At 43.4% G+C, this 17,777-nt stretch overlaps 1 non-coding gene across 1 annotated transcript; it reads left to right on the plus strand.

The window, feature by feature from the left end:
• The first annotated feature begins 2,608 nt into the window (after positions 1-2,608).
• On the plus strand, positions 2,609-2,723 carry LOC136751974 (U5 spliceosomal RNA). The gene has a single exon (XR_010817157.1). It is a non-coding gene; the product is annotated as a U5 spliceosomal RNA (small nuclear RNA).
• Positions 2,724-17,777: the final 15,054 nt, after the last annotated feature.

A 17,777-nucleotide genomic window follows, 5' to 3' on the forward strand; every position in this document is an offset into this window, starting at 1 on the left:
TTTTGTTTACCGAAAATGTGAATGAACGTATTTCAAGTGGGTTTTGCCTTGGTTGGAAACGTTTTAAGATTATTTATGAAATGTAAATTGGATTTGTCTCAATTCTCTGTAGTTTTCAATATATGTGCCATTCAGTAGCGTTCATGTTACAGATGTGTCCTATGCAGTGGTAGTGTCAGTAAAATGTCAGTAAAACTTTATTTTAGCAATAATACAGGGGAACAAATGCAAATAGAGGGTCCTCACTTTGTATCTAATTTACCAACAACGTTTAAAATTAAGCTGCAACAAATGCTGTATAATCGTATGTGTGTTTATTCACCACGTGCTAAAGTCTGATAGCTTTGATTATATATATTTTTTCTCATGAACAACAAATGCTATTTGCTTGATTTTTACAGAGTATGTCATAAATTCCATTATTATGAAGCCTGCCAAATTGTATGCTGTAATATTAAATATATTCAAAGTTACATCATTTGTATGTTTTTCCTATTATGTAACAAATGTTCCCTATGTGATATATGGATTATTATTTTTGGAAAAGTTATAACACATTGCTATTAACTATGTGTGTCAGTAAAAGTTTAAAAAATCCTGACAGTTTTTTATTGATCATGCAAAATAAGTGTGATCATTTGCAACTTAAAGTTAGGGTTAGTGTTAGGGTTAGGGTTATGAATATAATTGATATATAGAATTGTTAAGAAGTGTAAATGTTTACATTCCATTTTTCATGGACTGTCTGAAAGTATCAGTTCTATATTCGGTTTGGAAACCATTTTTTTTTCTATTTGTGTATATGATAGATATACATCTATACAATATCTTCACTATTAAAGATAAACGCATTATTATTTTCGGCATTGTGAAAGCACATTGGTATTACCTATGTGTATCTTTAAAAGTTTAAAATTCTTAAAGGTTCTTTACTGATCTTGCAAAATAAGCTTTTAGGGAACATTTGTAACATAGAGTTAGGGTTAGCCACTGGGTAAGGGTTACATCTTACACAAGGGTTACACAAGCGCCGGAATGAGGTCAAGGACTCTGCTGTTTTCACTTCGGTGGTGGAATGACCTGCCCACCAAAGTCAAAACAGCAGAGTCCTTGACCTCATTCCGGCGCTTACTCAAGACGCATCTCTTCCAACCGCACTTGTAATATTAGTCCTCTATCGCTGCTAGATAGCACTTCAGCTTATTATGCTCCTCTCGTTCTTGAATGTTTTCCTCCTTGCTCCCTTTCCTGTAGCCCTAGTCTGTAACCCTACATCTTGATAGCACTTAGCTTTCACCGTCCAGGATGTAGGAAGTCTTTTACTGTACTTGTGTAAATTGTAATTGGAATTTTTAAAATGTATTTTGAATTGCGATATTTTTTAACTAAGTTGAATTTGTAATGATTGATGCCTTGTACTTCTCTGTATTTTTGCACTTATGTTGTAAGTCGCCCTGGATAAGGGCGTCTGCCAAGAAATAAAAATAATAAAATAATAATCTTCAACAGTAAGTTTATTCATGTTAATTTTTCTCTTCAATGTTAAAGAACAGAATTAACCAGCTCACCACAAAGGAACATGGTAGCTGCTATTGCAACATGGATTACACAAAAACATTGAAATCCAAGTATGTAGTGGTCCTTGGGCCATTGCGTGGTGATCCAGATCACTTCAGCACGAATTTTGCAGTGGTCTGGACTACAACTCCAGGGACTACTGTGCAGTGGTCCAGACCTCAGAAACTGTATGCATATGAACACTGAAGAAGACATCATAACTGTAGCCAATACTTTGTGGTTAAAATGCTTAATTTAATCCCTGTATTGTACGAAATAATAATAACAACTGTAAAACATAAGAGAAGGGCCTCATAATAAATACAATACACAATAGACAAGAACCCTTAGAATATAATAATATGAACATTTTCATTATTAGTATGATTGTAGTTTGGATGATATATTAATGCAAGTTGATAACATATTTTACAGAAAATGGGTTTAAGGAATTGTGTCAAAAAACTAAAAGAATAGCTTTAGGGACCATTGCTGCATTTTTCCAGACCAATGTATAGCCCACTTTTCTTTTAAATTATGTTTAAAACAAAATTGAGGAAACAGTGGTTAGTTCTGAATCAAAAATATTGACCCCCTCACTCAATCTGTAAGTCCTGCAGCAAACGTTGGAATATGCATAGATATTTGCACAGACTGGTATTAATGTCCCAATTAAAATAACCAAATGCCATTTTTGTTGTTTCAAATGTGCCCAACATCTTACCAGTATGTCCTTTTAGTATGTCATAAAGGTTCCCTAATTCGTTTTACAAATGTTCCCTGTATGATATGAATGTTCCCTAAGCATGTGACGAATGTTCCATAGTTTATGTTACAGATGTGCCCTAGCACTTCTCTCTCTCTCTCTCTCTCTCTCTCTCTCTCTCTCTCTCTCTCTCTCTCTCTCTCAATTCAGTGCATTTGTATTGTCAAAGCAATAAACAATATAATTATAAATCACAATAAGATGTAATATAGTACAGAAAAACAAAATGTAATAAAATGTGATCTTTAATACACACAAATATGTATGGCTGGTCGGAAGCGTCTTGGACTCGGGTTCCTCTTCATTACTTATAACGCTTTTGCCTTTTGTTAAAGCTTTCCATGGAGGGGAATGTGGATGAGTTTGTACCATTCTTGGGAGGCTCTGCCTTGTTGGGGCGGAGCTGTGATCCAGGTGAACAGCAGATCGGGCATAGGTGGGCATGTGGGCGGAGGAGGAGGAAGGCCGGTCAAGCAAATAAGCTTGCTAAGGTACGCAGCAGCAGCAAACAGCCCCCCCATCCAGCCAGCCAGGCAGTCTGGCTGGCAGTGACTGAGTGGTTGACAGACGGCAAGCAACGGAATGCACGTGCTCTGTGATGTCATAGCAGTCAGCTCAGAGAGAGGTTCATGATGTCATCGCTGAGCTGGCTGGCTTGGTGAGTCTTGCTGGCTGTGTATGTGTGTGTGTGTGTGTGAGAGAGAGAGAGATAGAGAGTGTGTGTGTGTGTGTGTGTGTGTGTGTGTGTGTGAGAGAGAGAGAGAGATTTTTTGAATATTAACACCTTTATTTTACTAAAGAAATAGTAACAAAACATTTAGAACAAACTAGAAACACCTAAAAAACATTAAAAAAACACAGCCTATTCTAAAAACCCTCAATAAAAAGCACTACACACGTACTACCAATAAAATATTCAAGTGAATTAAACCAGTTGGTTTAAATGTCCAAAGTCAATGGCACAGAGGGCCGCCCCGACCCCCCACATCTGCAGAAAAGTGTCCAGGTCTCCCATCAGGCTGTAGAAATTGTAATCCAGTCGCACTCTGGAGCTTACGAGAGACCTGAAGAGGGAGAGTGCACACTGTTGCTGCTGCGCTCAGTCTGACTTCTCCTACTGCTCAGGATTAGCCAGCTTTGCCTGCCCCACTAGAAGGTTTGCTAACTGACAAACATGTCATTGGCGCTGCTTGTACTGGACTCCCAAAATAAACAAAGTGCGTGAGAAAAGGAGGCCCAGCTGCTTGAACAGGCTCTCCAGTGCAGTGAACAGCAGCTCTAATCTAGGGCAGTGTCAGAAACAGTGAAAAAGAGTCTCTCTCTCCCCGCAGTAGGGGCAGGTGTCGCTCACTCTGGGGTCCAGTGTATGTGCAATAGAGTTTGTTGCGATGACGCCATGCAGAAGCCATGCAGAAGCGGGGGCTTGTTCAGGCTCCTCCAGGCCGGACAGGCATCTTCCCCCAGAGCCAGGTGCTCCCTCCAGGGGGTGTCAGGGAGGGGCTGCAGCTGCTGATGGTGCAGCTCCCTCACACTGAGCTGATTGAGCTCCTGACGATGAGCTGTGGAGACAGGCACACTACACAGACTATGAGGCGACAGTAGGCGGCCTGATGAGCTAGGGGGGACTGAGAGACACAGACAAACAAGGGGAAAGACGGTGTCAGGGTCCTTGGGCCAGCAGTGCTGCGTGAGAGCCTGGAAAAGCTGCTCCACAGCGCCTATGGGAAGGGCGTTCTGTACTGCCCAGAGAAATCTGGTTACGACTCTCAGTGACCTCATACCCAGCTTGGCAGCCAGGCTGTCGGCACCAACCCACTGTCCCCTGTTAAAATCCAACAAATCCCTCAGCCGGATCACGTCGACCTTAAGCAGGACTGACCTGAGGCTGCTGGAGAGCAGGAGTGGACAGCTAAAACCGGGGTTCCAGAGCAGTGGCTCCTCTAACAGCCAATACAGACTGCTGCCCCCCAGCTCCCTACCCAGGGAGAAGCGCTGCCACACCTCTAAAACAGTACTATAAAAAACAGGCAGGGAAGGAAGTATATTGGGACGTGTCTTAAGTAAAAACATGTGTCTGTCATAACAAGTGTCCAGGGCGGGAGACACTGGGGATCTGGAGGGTACAGGAGCCTCTGAGCTGCCTGCAGCCGAAAGGCACTCAGCCTGCTTAACAGATCTACCAACCCCTGTCCCCCCTCCTGGAGCGGCAGGTACAGCACTGCTTTGCGCACCCAGTGCAGCCCGTCCCAGAAGAAATCCAGGAGCAGGGTCTGTATCTGGGACACCAGGGCCGGTGGGGGGTCCAGACAGGCATAAGTGTGCCAGAGCATGGAGGCCACCAAGTTATTAATAACAATTGCTCTCCCCCTGAGGGAGAGCTGGGGCAGCAGCAAGTGCCATGCCCTCAACCGGCCCTGTACCCTCTCCAGCAGGCCAGCCCAGTTCTCCTGCGTCTCCCCCAAAGTCACACCCAGCACCCGAGGGCCTGAGAGAGACCACTGCAGCCCCGCAGGGAGGGCAGGGGGGGCAGAACCCTCCCACACCCCAACCAGATGAGCGCTGCTCTTGCCCCAGTTGACCCTGGCTGAGGAGGCCCTGCTGAACTCCTCCAGACACTCCCACAATGACCTGGATGTCTCGCTGGCCAGACTGTGTCTCAGCAGCATAGGCCGACACCCTGACCGCCTGCTCTGGGTGACAAGGGATGGACAGCCCGGCTAGCAACTGCCTAAGCCTGTGCAGCAGGGGCTCGATAGAAAGGAAGTATAGCATCCCTGACAGACTGCAGCCCTGTCTGATGCCTCCATGGATGGGGATAGGCTCACTCAGGCCACCATTGATCTTCAGCACACTGAACACACGACAGTACAGCAGCTGAATAAATTCTACGAACCGTGGGTCGACACCAACTGCTCTCAGCACCTGAAACAGGCACTGCGGCCGGCATGATGTCTCTGAGCCGCTTAGCCAGAGCCTTATACAGGATCTTATAGTCCTGACACAGCAGCGCCACTGGCCTCCAGTTCACAATGGAGGACAGATTCCCCTTCTTGGGCAGCAGAGTCAGAACAACTGTACGACAGCTAATGGGCAGCAGACCAGCTCACAGGCCCTCCTACAGCACTGAGAGCAGGTGAGCCCATCCAGCCCCGGTGCCCAGCCCTTATTGAGCTCTTGCATTGCGCAGGTCAGCTCTGCCAGGGTTAGTGGGGCCTCTAACCCCTTGACCCCATCCTGTGGGACCTTAGGCAGACCCTACAGAAACTGCTGCTGCTGCTCCAGGCTGCCCGGCTCTGCGGAGTACAGCTCCCTACAGAACTATGTGGCATGACTACCCATCTCTTGCCCATCCTGCAGCACGCGGCCCTCAGCCGTCCTCAGGCAGAGCATCACCCTGCTCTGCTGCCGCCTGCATTCCAGCCCAAAGAAGAACTTGATGGGCGCATCCATCTGTGTCAGGCTCTTGAACTGCGAGCGCACCATTGCTGCTCGAGCCCGCGTCCTTAGCAGCTCTGACAATGCCTGCTGCATAGCTTTGAGGTCCTCTAATGCCCCCGAATCTCCAGCATCCAAGGCTCGGTGGAGCACCTGAATCTCTCCTTCTAACTCCTTCATAGATTCATTCAAGCTGTCAGTCCTATGCTCAGTGTACTTCTGGCAGAAGAGCCTGGTCTTAACCTTGCCAATGTCCCACCACTGTCTCAGGGAGGCAAACCTAGGGCGCTCTGATCTCCATCTCTGCCAAAAGAAAAGAAAAGAATTACAAAAAATCCTGTCCTGCAGCAAGCTATTATTGAAAAGCCAGTAGGCACTGCGCAGCCGGACAGGAGAAAGGGTGACACTCACAGTGATGAGACAGTGATCAGTGGTCAGGTGGGGGTGAAATGGCAGCCACCGATCAAATTGACTTGATGTCTAAAGTTATAAAATCTATCCAGCCTGGCTAGCGATATAATGCTAGAACCCGGCCTCACCCAGGTGTACTGTATCACCTTTGGGTTGGCATTCCTCCAGACATCGACCAGATTGTGCAACTGTGTATTACCTTCCAGCTGTTTTGCTGACTGTGGACTGGGCTCCAAATGATTCCTATCTAATCTATAGTCCACAGTACAGTTCCAATCACCCCCCCAAAACCAGGATCTCCTCAGCCCCACAGTCTGCTAGCGCTTTGCTGAGCACCGAATACACTGACAGTCTGTCTCTCACAGCATTGGGGGCATAGATATTAATAAACACAAAGGTCCTTCCCCCGCTCTCAGCCTTTACCATCAACAATCTTCCACCAACAAACTCTGTTTTCTTAAAATAATCCATTTTAAAAGTGTGTGAAAATAAAATCCCCACTCCCCCACTCACACTAGACCCTTGGCTAAACACACTCTCTCCTTTCCAATCCCGCTGCCACTCACACTCATTCACACTGTCTGCGTGCGTCTCTTGTACAAATAAAAATTGAGACATAAAAAAACATACTATTAACCATCATCATTAGATTGCAAAGCAGTCCTGACAACACTCTTTCCACTTCTTTAACCTGTAGCACTCCGGCTCACTAAACTCCGCGAGTGCCACATCCTGCAGGATCACTTGTGCAGATGCCAGGAACTGCTTTGCATTAGGGAAGAAGTTTTCTAAAACTATGTTCCTCTTCCCCTTGGTCTCTCTTAAAAAATCCTTAATGCTTTTAGCACTGTATCCCGCAGTGTCAGTGGAGGCGGGCTCGCCCTGGGAGTCAGCGATGTCCCCCTCAGCAGCGCTGTCCGAGTCTGCCCTCTCCACAGCCGCAGCACTGCACTCAGACTCCCGGCGCCGCAGCCGGTCGGCCACCTTGGATTGAGACGGCAGGTTCCCCCAGACAGACTCCCCTGACTGCGAGTCCCGCCGCACCACAGCCCCCACACCGCCTCCGGGATCCTCCTCACCAGCCGTCCTCGCAATATTCGCCTTTTTAGACAACTGTATCAACGGCCTCAGAAGACGGGGCAGACTGCTTCTGCTGTCTTTTCCTGGGCACTTTAAACCCATCATCACTGGCTAAGTGTTCAGTCTTGGTGGCGGCCGCATCAGCAGCAACAGCAGCTCCCTCCTCGGCTAACTGAGCCCGTGGCTGCTCTGCATTCTCACTGCTAGCAGCTTCCCCACTAGCATCCCCTACTCTGTCCCCACCGAGGCCAGTAGCGTTTGCCACCGACTCCCCCTCACCGCTCCCCCGGCCGGCAGAGCCGACACCAGACGGCTCTGCCTGCTCCTCACCTTCCTCTCGCCCGGCCGCCGGAGACTCTCCCTGAGGGCAAGAGCTACTGATGTGCCCCTGCGCCCTACACCTGAAACACCTCATGGTATCAGTTGACACGAACACCACCTACACTAACCCCTCGATCTTAAACTTCAGAGACAGGCTTAACTCATCGGCGCCGTCCGCCAGCACTATGAAACCCTGTCTGCGGTAAGAGAGGACGTGTTTCAGCTCCGGGGCACTGCAGCCCAGCAGCACCCTCCTAATGGCGCAGGTGAGCCGGCCATAGCGACTCAGATCCCCCACCAGCAGATCGTTGCTCAGGAAGGGGGGCACATTGGAAGTAACCACCTTTACAGCCGGGGTGGCCAGAGGGAGCGTGGGCAGGAAGGTCCCCTTCACTGTGACCCCCTCCTCCATCACATCCTTCACCAGCGCCTCAGAATTCAGGAAAACCACGATGCCCTTATTCATTCGAGCCGCAGAGACGATGTTCTGGAAGCCGACCTTCCATCCGATCTCCATCGCACAGTCCTCTACCGACACCTACTCCTGGGACACGAGTATAAACCCGTGCTTTCGGGTCAGCGTTTCGTAATTAAATGAAGGGAGGGGTCTCCCCGCCCGCAACGCCATGCTGATATAAATCGAAAAACAACCCCCTAAACCCGAATCGTTTAAAACCAACAAACGATTAAAAGTATCTACAAAAAAACAAGAAAAGGAAAGAAAAAGAGTAGTAAAAACACACACACACACACTCTCTCCAAACAAACCTCCCACCACCACTGACTCCCCCCATAAACTCCCAGCATGCAGAGAGAGAGAGAGAGAGTGTGTGTGTGTGTGTGTGAGAGTGGGTGCGTGGGTGGCTGTGTTAGTGCCTGTCTGTCTGTCTTCTGTGTCTGTCTGTCTCTGTCTCTGTCTCTCTCTCTGTCTCTCTTTCTCTCAATTCAGTGCATTTGTATTGTAAAGCAAATGGACATTCAAACATACATTTATACATACATACATACATACATACATACATACATACAACCATATATATGGAAAAGAAACAAAACAATTAAAAATCACAATAAGATGTAATAAAGTACAGGAAAACAAAATGTAATGAAATGTGATCTTTAATACACACAAATATGTATAGCTGGTCGGTAGCGTCTTGGACTCGGGTTCCTCTTCATGGAGGGGAACGTGGATGAGTTTGTACCATTCTTGGGAGGCTCTGCCTTGTTGGGGTTTTGCTGTGATCCAGGTGAACAGCAGATCGGGCATAGGTAGGCATGTGGGTAGAGGAGGAGGAAGGCCGGTCAAGCAAATAAGCTTGCTAAGGTACGCAGCAGCAGCAAACAGCCCCCCCATCCAGCCAGCCAGGCAGTCTGGCTGGCAGTGACTGAGTGGTTGACAGACAGCAAGCAACGGAATGCACGTGCTCTGTGATGTCATAGCAGTCAGCTTAAGAGAAAGGTTTGTCATGTGATGTCAACGCTGAGCTGGATGGCTCTGTGTGTCTTGCTGGCTGTGTGTATGTGTGTGTGTGTGTGAGAGAGAGAGAGAGATAGAGTGTGTGTGTGTGTGTGTGTATGTGTGTGTGAGTGGGTGGCTGTGTTAGTCTCTGTCTCTCTCTCTGTCTCTGTCTCTCGCTCTGTAGATGCATCATAGGGAACATATGTAACAATCTCTCTTTTTGTTTACCAAAAATGTGAATGAACGTATTTCAAGTGGGTTTTGCCTTGTTTGGAAACGTTTTAAGATTATTTATGAAGTGTAAATTGGATTTGTCTCAATTTTCTGTAGTTTTCAATATATGTGCCATTCAGTAGCGTTCATGTTACAGATGTGTCTTATGCAGTGGTAAGGTCAATAAAATGTCAGTAAAACTTTATTTTAGCAATTATAGAGGGGATCAAATGCAAATAGAGGGTCCGCACTAATTATCTAATTTACCAACAACATTTAAACGTATGTGTGTTTATACACCAGCTGCTAAAGTCTGATAGCTTTGATCTCATTTTTTTTTTCTCGTGAACACCAAATGCTGTTTGCTTGATTTTTACAGATTATGTCATAAATTCTGTCATAAAGCCTGACAAATTGTATGCTATAATATTGAATATTTTCAAAGTTACATCATTGTTTGTTTTTCCTATCATGTTACAAATGTTCCGTATGTGAAAGATGCATTATATCTTAATAATGTCAAAACAATTAAAGATATACGGATTATGATTTGTGGTAAAGTTATAACACATTGCTTTTAACTATGTGTGTCAGTAAAAGTTTAAAAAATCCTGACAGTTTTTTATTGATCCTGCAAAATAAGTGTTTAGGGAACATTTTTAACTTAAAGTAAGTGTTAGTGTTAGGGTTAGGGTTATGAATATAATTGATATATAGAATTGCTAAGAACTGTAAATGTTTAAATTCAATTTTTCATGGATTGTGTGAAAGTTTCAGTTCTATATTCGGTTATGAAACTGTTTTTTTTTTCTATTTGTGTATATGAAAGATATACATCTATACAATATCTTCACTATTATAGATAAACACATTTTTATTTTCGGCATTGTTAAAGCACATTGGTATTACCTATGTGTATCTTTAAAAGTTTAAAATTCCTAAAGGTTTTTTATTGATCTTGCAAAATAAGTGTTTAGGGAAAATTTGTAACATAGAGTTAGGGTTAGCCACTGGGTAAGGGTTACATCTTCAACAGTAAATTAATTCTTGTTAATTATTCTCATCAATGTTAAAGAACAATAAGATCTATTATGTGTGTCGATAAAATGCTGATATTGCATAACGTTTGCTTGTGTATTCTGCAAAACACATATTTATGGAACATATGTAACATTAGGGTTACGATTTGCCATAGACGCGGTATGAGTTTGATTGTGATGTTAAAGACGCAGTCGCCTCGGTGCCGATTATTATTGCAGATTTTTCTCCACTTCTACTCCACGCTTGGGAACGCCCACATCCAGTGACGTCAGCGTTCGATTCCAAAACTGGTGGAAAAGCGGAACAGTTCACAAAAAGATCAGCTGGATCCCAGGCCGAGCAGCGGCTCTGGCTCCAGCACCGGCACCATGTCGGTGGAAAAGCGCTAAGTGAGCTCACACTCAGTGTAATGTCTGCTCTGGAGAGCTCACAGTGTGACCTAGTCGTGAGTTCACGTCTTTACTGGGTAGTCCTTGAAAACTTAATCGACTCAATTCTTGGGCTTAATTGGTCAAAATGACCATTGGTTGAAGGTACTCAGGGACTGATGTGTAGAGAGACTTATTAAACCTGCAGGATTGTGGATTTCCCAGAACAGAATTAACCAGCTCACCACAAAGGAACATGGTAGGTGCTATTGCAACATGGATTACACAAATACATTGAAATCCAAGTTTGCAGTGGTCCTTGGGCCATTGCGTGGTGATCCAGATCACTTCAGCACGAATTTTGCAGTGGTCTGGACTACAACTCCATGGGACTACTGTGCAGTGGTCCAGACCTCAGAAACTGTGTGCATATGAACAGTGAAGTAGGCATCATAACTGTAGGCAATACTATGAACAGTGAAGTAGGCATCATAACTGTAGCCAATACTTTGTGGTTAAAATACTTAATTTAATCCCTGTTTTGTACTGTAAGATATTATTTGTTAGAATGTAATTTTCTATGGGAAATTCTATACCATCTGGTTTGGTAGAGGAAACAGACCTCCTCCCTTTCATCTGGTAGCCCCTGGTATCCCCTGGTAGCCCTGGTAACCCTATCTTTATGACCAGAGACCAAAAGGGACCTGTCCTCTGATTGGCTCTTAGCCAAATTCAAAATGACCCCCCACTTCTAGATTACTTTAGCATAAGACACGTCATGGTGGTGGCAAAATGCTATTGCATGGAAGGAAACCTTATAAAAGGGAAAACAACGAGAATTTGAGTTCTCTTAACTTCTTCATCCTGCAACGATAAGACTGAGCTGGAGAGGAGAGACAGAGAGAGACACATTGCTTCCTGCCTGACCAGACTGGCCTATAAGCTGTACTGTGAGGAGAAAGAAGAAAATGGGTATTATCTGTTTCTTACTGTAATCCAGCAGAAGCTTAATATTACTTATTTTCAGTAATATAATTGAATTATATTAGTTTCCTATTTTTGTCAAAATAAATGATTATTGCACATCTGTGACTTGACCACATCTTCCCTCTAAAAAGAATCTTAAAAAAAAAAGGACCTATAAGTTTTCAGTTCAACTATTTATTTAGATTGACTGAAAAACCAAGCAATCCCAAATTCTCTTACAGTATGATTGTAGTTTGGATGATATATTAATGCAAGTTGATAACATATTTTAAAGAAAATGGGTTTTAGGAATTGTGTTAAAAAAAACTAAAAGAATTGTCTTAGGGACCACTGCTCCTTTTTTCCAGACCAATATCTGGCACACTTTTAAAAAAAAATTATGTTTAAAACAAAATTGAGGAAGCAGTGGTTAGTTCTGAATCAAACATACTGACCCCCTCACTCAATCTGTAAGTCCTGCAGCAAACATTGGAATATGCACCGATATTTGCACAGACTGGTTTAAATGTCCCTAATAAAAAACCAAATGCCATTTTTGTTGTTTCAAATGTGCCCAACATCTTACCAGTATGTATTTTTAGTATGTCACAAATGTTCCCTAATTCGTTTTACAAATGTTCCCTGTATGTTATGAATGTTCCCTAAGCATGTGACGAATGTTCCCTAGTTTATGTTACAGATGTGCCCTAGCACATGTGCTGTGATCCAGTTGAACAGCAGATCGGGCATAGGTGGGCATGTGGGCGGAGGAGGAGGAAGGCTGGTCAAGCAAAAAAGCTTGCTAAGGTACGCAGCAGCAGCAAACAGCCCCCCCATCCAGCCAGCCAGGCTCTGTGATGTCATAGCAGTCAGCTCAGAGAGAGGTTTGTGATGTCATCGCTGAGCTGGCTGGCTCTGTGTCTTGCTGGCTGTGTGTGTGTGAGATAGAGAGAGATAGAGTGTGTGTGTGTGTGTGTGAGTGGGTGGGTGGGTGGCTGTGTTAGTGTCTGTCTGTCTGCCTGTCTTTCTGTCTCTCTCTGTAATTTTCAATGTATGTGCCATTCAGTAGCGTTCATGTAACAGATGTGTCCTATGCAGTGGTAGGGTCAATAAAATGTCAGTAAAACTTTATTTTAGCAATTATGGAGGAAGAAATGGAAATAGAGGGTCCTCACTAAATATCTAATTGACCAACAATGTTTAAAATTAGGTCTTGCGATGCTGCAGAAAATGCTGTATAATTGTATGTGTGTTCATACACCAGCTGATAAAGTCTGATAGCTTTTGAAGACTCTGTATAGGCTTTGGGATCAGTTCTTCTGACCATGTACCGGTGTAGATTGGACTTCAATAGGAGGAAGTGACACAATAAAGACATATATGAGCCGTGCAGGCGGACAGTCTTAGTGCCCACGCAGGCTCTTCATTGGGGAAATCATTGACTGAACACATTTTTTTTGAAAATTTGTTTTCCTGAGGTATCTGGGAATCATTATTGCAATCAATTAAAATGCTTATTTTCTAAAAATATATTTTATTAGGAAAATATCTTAACTTATTAACTCAAATAATGGAGCGAAATATGTGTATACATAGTAATAATACATGTCAATAAATATAACTTGAATTGTGTAGTAATAAATTAGGAAAAGGAGAAAGAACAGTTGTTAGGATACAGAGTGATGTTTTCAGAGGGTCTGAGCGATGTTGATGAAGGTTTGAGGACGTTGACAAGGGGTTTAAGAGTCGATGAGGCTTGGGAAGCTGTAAAAAGGGAGTTTGGTATGTGTGAAAGAAATGTGCTTCCACTTTCAGCACAAGAGTTTTGATGGCGATTGAATGGAATATGAGGGAAAATAAGGAAGTTACTTAAGGTATAACTTAATGTAAAATAAATAAAAAATTGAATGAGATATAGTTTAAAATCTAAAGTCATGAAAGTGTATGGAAATAATGCTTTCCCAAACAGAAATACCCTATTAATCAGGAAGGGATTCACCCCCCCAAACAAAAAAAAAAAAAAAAAAAAAAGGGGGGTGGGGTTGGGGCAGTGAAAGTGTCTGTGAGGTCAACTATGATCATTTACCTAACAACTATTAACTTTGTTGTTGAAAGAGCTGCTGTAATAATTATTAAAATAGTCTTAGATATATAAGTCAGATAAAAGCAAAGAGATAAGCGCATTGTTTTGAAAGTTTGACAGCTCCACACAAGAAAGAGTATTTACACTAGGTAGTAAAGTTGATTCAGTAACACAGGAGATATGATGCTGCTGACGACAACTGAGTGCTGTACTGAAATAATCTGTGAAAATTTGGGATCAAGATTATTATTATGAATTGTCCCTTTACTGGAAACCTCATAGATTGTGTGAATGTCAACTACTGTCCATGTGATAGAGATGCCTTTTATAAGGAGGATCTCTGATGTTGTGCGAACCACACATTGTGTCTTCAGATGACCGATCTATTCCACATGGCAGATATGCACATTATGAATCGTGTCCTGAAGGAATCGATGTCTGACCCGTGGTGGCAGAGGTGCATATGGAGAAGACGCTGGTGTTCTCATTGAGACACAGTAGGCCGAGGGCGCGGCTTTAAAGACAGCCTCACGGCATCTTGAACAGACCAATGTTGAGGTCCACAACACTGAAGTGATGCTTGACTTAATGGAGAAATAAGTTAAAATACCGAAATTAAAGGTTGTCCAGATTATAGGAATCTGCAATACATTGTGAAAACAGCACAGATGACATCTGCAGTAGCATATATTCTTGTATTGGTAGTTTATAATGTACTTTTGGTGGAGATGTCAAATTACTCAAATGAATAGAATAAGAGTCATGAAGTAAGAATAAGTCCATTGCCCTTCTCTTGAGAGGTATGGAATGTACATTGTTTATCAATTAAAATGCATCAGAAATATATGTGAATAATTGAATTTGTAAAAATAACATGTTTGCTGACTTTTGTATTCCTTTAGAAGCAAAACAATGTATGTATTATGTAACTGGGGATTGACCTTTATGACCTGGGGCAGGATGAAATATAATTTGAGATACACAGTAAAGCTCCAGGAAATTGTAGGTGGCCACTGCAATTTCCATAAAAGAGCTCAATATTCAATAAGGTGTAGTTATGACATAATTGTTTGCCCGACCAGGCAAATAAAAATACATTCCTATCCCCTGATTATTTGAATACCTCGCTGTACATACATACACACCTCGTAGGTGGCAGGTTGGGATTAATGGGAGCTGAACACACAGCACTATACCACCTGCCCCTCCGGAGGAAGAAATTATTGTAACTGACAAACACGATTATTTTGGCTTCATTTCGCTTCATTTCTATTGCCAAAAAGGAGGGAATGAAGACTCTGTAAAGGAAGTTGAAGAAAGTGTTTTGTGATAATTATATAATGTTTTATATTATTACTAGCATTAGAAGTAGTTTTGTATATACACTGAGCAGATTAGATTTAGCAGGACAAGAAAACGGTCAACAAGGTTGGTTTGTTAGAAACTCCTGTCAGTAATGAAAGATTACACAGTGCCGAAATAGCCTACAGCTGTCTGCTGAGAATTTGTTTATGACTGAATTGTTTATCCAGATAGGGAGGAATTGTTTTTGTTAAAGAGCGATTGACACAAGGTAAATGAAGACCGTGGGATCGCATCTTCCTAGTGCACATCAAAGACAGACATCTGCTTTGGATCCATGACCTCTTCACGTGAGGACAGATCGTAAACGGACCCAGACCTATATCTTCTGATTGGATGAACGGCCATAAGATGTTACGTCATTTTTCCAAAAAAGTTGTACTCATGTCTGTAAACATTAAGTCTCACTGAAGGAATTATTCCTGACGTGAGGCTTCCGAATGGCTCGATTAAAGTTCTGTTTGCTTTATCTCCGCGACTTCTCCACTTATTTCTGACACGGTTCTACAACTTGGCATAACGAACGAGGATCTGAACTTGCCTCCACTCCCGGGACCAAAGCAATGGTGAGTACCTTTAAAATGACCACCCTGTATATTTAGATTTGATCTCGGGATTGTGTGAGTCTCTCAGATTGTAATTTAAAGAGAACCTGTGGAGAGGTAGAGGTAAAACAAACAGAAAGGTTGACTGTACAGCGGAGGATCACAGTAGGGTGAACTCCAGGTAAGACAGATCTGTGGGGAGAGATGCCAAGGGAACCGAAAGGTACGACGAGGCCTGCTGAGCCCCAGGTTAAGCAAGGAAATCCTTGTATGCCAGGGCCAGAGTTAGTGGCAGTCAATAACCAGACGGAACCAGAGGTACATAAAGTCCAACGTTATAGCCCCATCGTTGGCAAAGATAGGGTTGGCATTATGGCATAACAAGACGTGTCTATATGTGAATACCTACAAGAGAAGTTTTAAAAACTTCAACTTTAGATGGAAAAGGCAGGATGGGATCCTAACTGGGTTCCCAAACAGCATAGAGAATGGTGGAATAAGGAAAAGAGAGAGAAAACCAATAAAGCTTCCGTAATTCTTTGTCAATATAGTGCGAAATTAGAGAAGAAACTAATCGCAATGGATGAGGAAAATACAGCAACAATAAAAGAATTAAAAGAGAATGTCACTGAGATGCAAACAGAGATAGATAATGAGAAAAGAATTAGAAATGAGGAAGAGAAAAATAAAGAATGAACTAATAATGTAGGGAAATGAACCCGACTGGGACGATTTAGACCGAAAAGCCTGGGAACATGAATGCGAAAAATATGGGGGATGTGGGTTTGGTGCTTCTGCCCCTCCACCATGTAAACATTCAGACAACCCCCCTGATAATAGAACAGAGTCTAAACTTTACCCAGATTTGAGTTCATTTAAGTCAGAAAAAATACAAATAGCACCTACAGAGATGCGCACTAGACAACATCTCTCTGCCGACGGACAATTTTACGCATTAACAACGTCGGTGCATCGCCCCTTTACACCCGAAGAGAAACAAACAATATTAAGCGACCTTCCAAAACTTAAACCCAATCATGGGAATCTGGACTTCTGGGTAAAATGTTATGAGATGTTAGAGACGTACATATAATAATTATAACTAAATGTCCAAGGCCAATCTGGGACAGGTTAACCCAGCAGGATGGTACCTGGATAACAGCTGGAAATGATAATAATAATCTAAGGATCACTCACTTCATCGCGGCTGTAAAGACAGGGAAATTGGGGTTTAGTCTGTGGCCTCGTACAGAAGCCAGGAGAGACTTGCTGCGATTATGCGGAACGAAAGTTTACTACTTTTAGAGATCACTCCGGACTGTGATAATGAGATCTGTTTAAAATGATTACAGGAAGGGTTTAGTAAAGCACACCAAGACATCCTCAATATGGGTGTGCCTGTAGGAAACACATATCAGCAGATTGTACAATGGGCTTCAGAGGTAGAAAACAAGTAGTCAAAAGCTAAAATAAATGTATACATTTAAATGTTACAATTGCGGACAAATAGGACATATTGCTAAAGACTGTCGGTCTAAATCAACCCGCCCTAAGTGCACTTTCTGTGGGAGGACAGGGCACACGGGGGACAAGTGCTGGAAGGCAGGCGCTCCAGGCGACACCAAGCGCCCTGCAATCAGACCAAGACAAACCCCGATCAGCCCAGAGGAGACGCGGAGCTTCAGCACATCATCCGAGATCTGACAGAGAAACTCAATAGGAAATAGGTCGCCTCGGCCCCGAGGTCGGTACAGGGGAAGATCCCCGCCTCCACATAAGTGCACTGTTAGGGGTCGGCAGTGTTCAATGTCGGTGGATACAGGCGCCTCTGTCTCGATAACCGATCTCCCCTCCCACTGACTAAACGCAGACTACAGATCTCAGGTGTAGGTGGCGCATGTATCACAGCCACACTCAGCACAGCTCAACTTCTAGAAATAGTCGATCTCCTCTTACCAGTGTCTTTTTGGGTTTGTAAAAACCCAGAGGGGACAATATTAGGTATAGATATCCTTAGAGAAGCATTAATTACAGTCCTCAGTGTCTTACAAAAGGCAGGATTTAAAGCAAGCTCTAAGAAAGCACAAATAGGCTTAACTAAGGTTCAATATCTCAGACACAACATTTCACAAGGACAAAAATCTATGACGCATAATAGGCAAGAAGC

This window comes from Amia ocellicauda, chromosome 6, assembly GCF_036373705.1.
Source record: "Amia ocellicauda isolate fAmiCal2 chromosome 6, fAmiCal2.hap1, whole genome shotgun sequence".
In the NCBI taxonomy this organism is placed as follows: domain Eukaryota; kingdom Metazoa; phylum Chordata; class Actinopteri; order Amiiformes; family Amiidae; genus Amia; species Amia ocellicauda.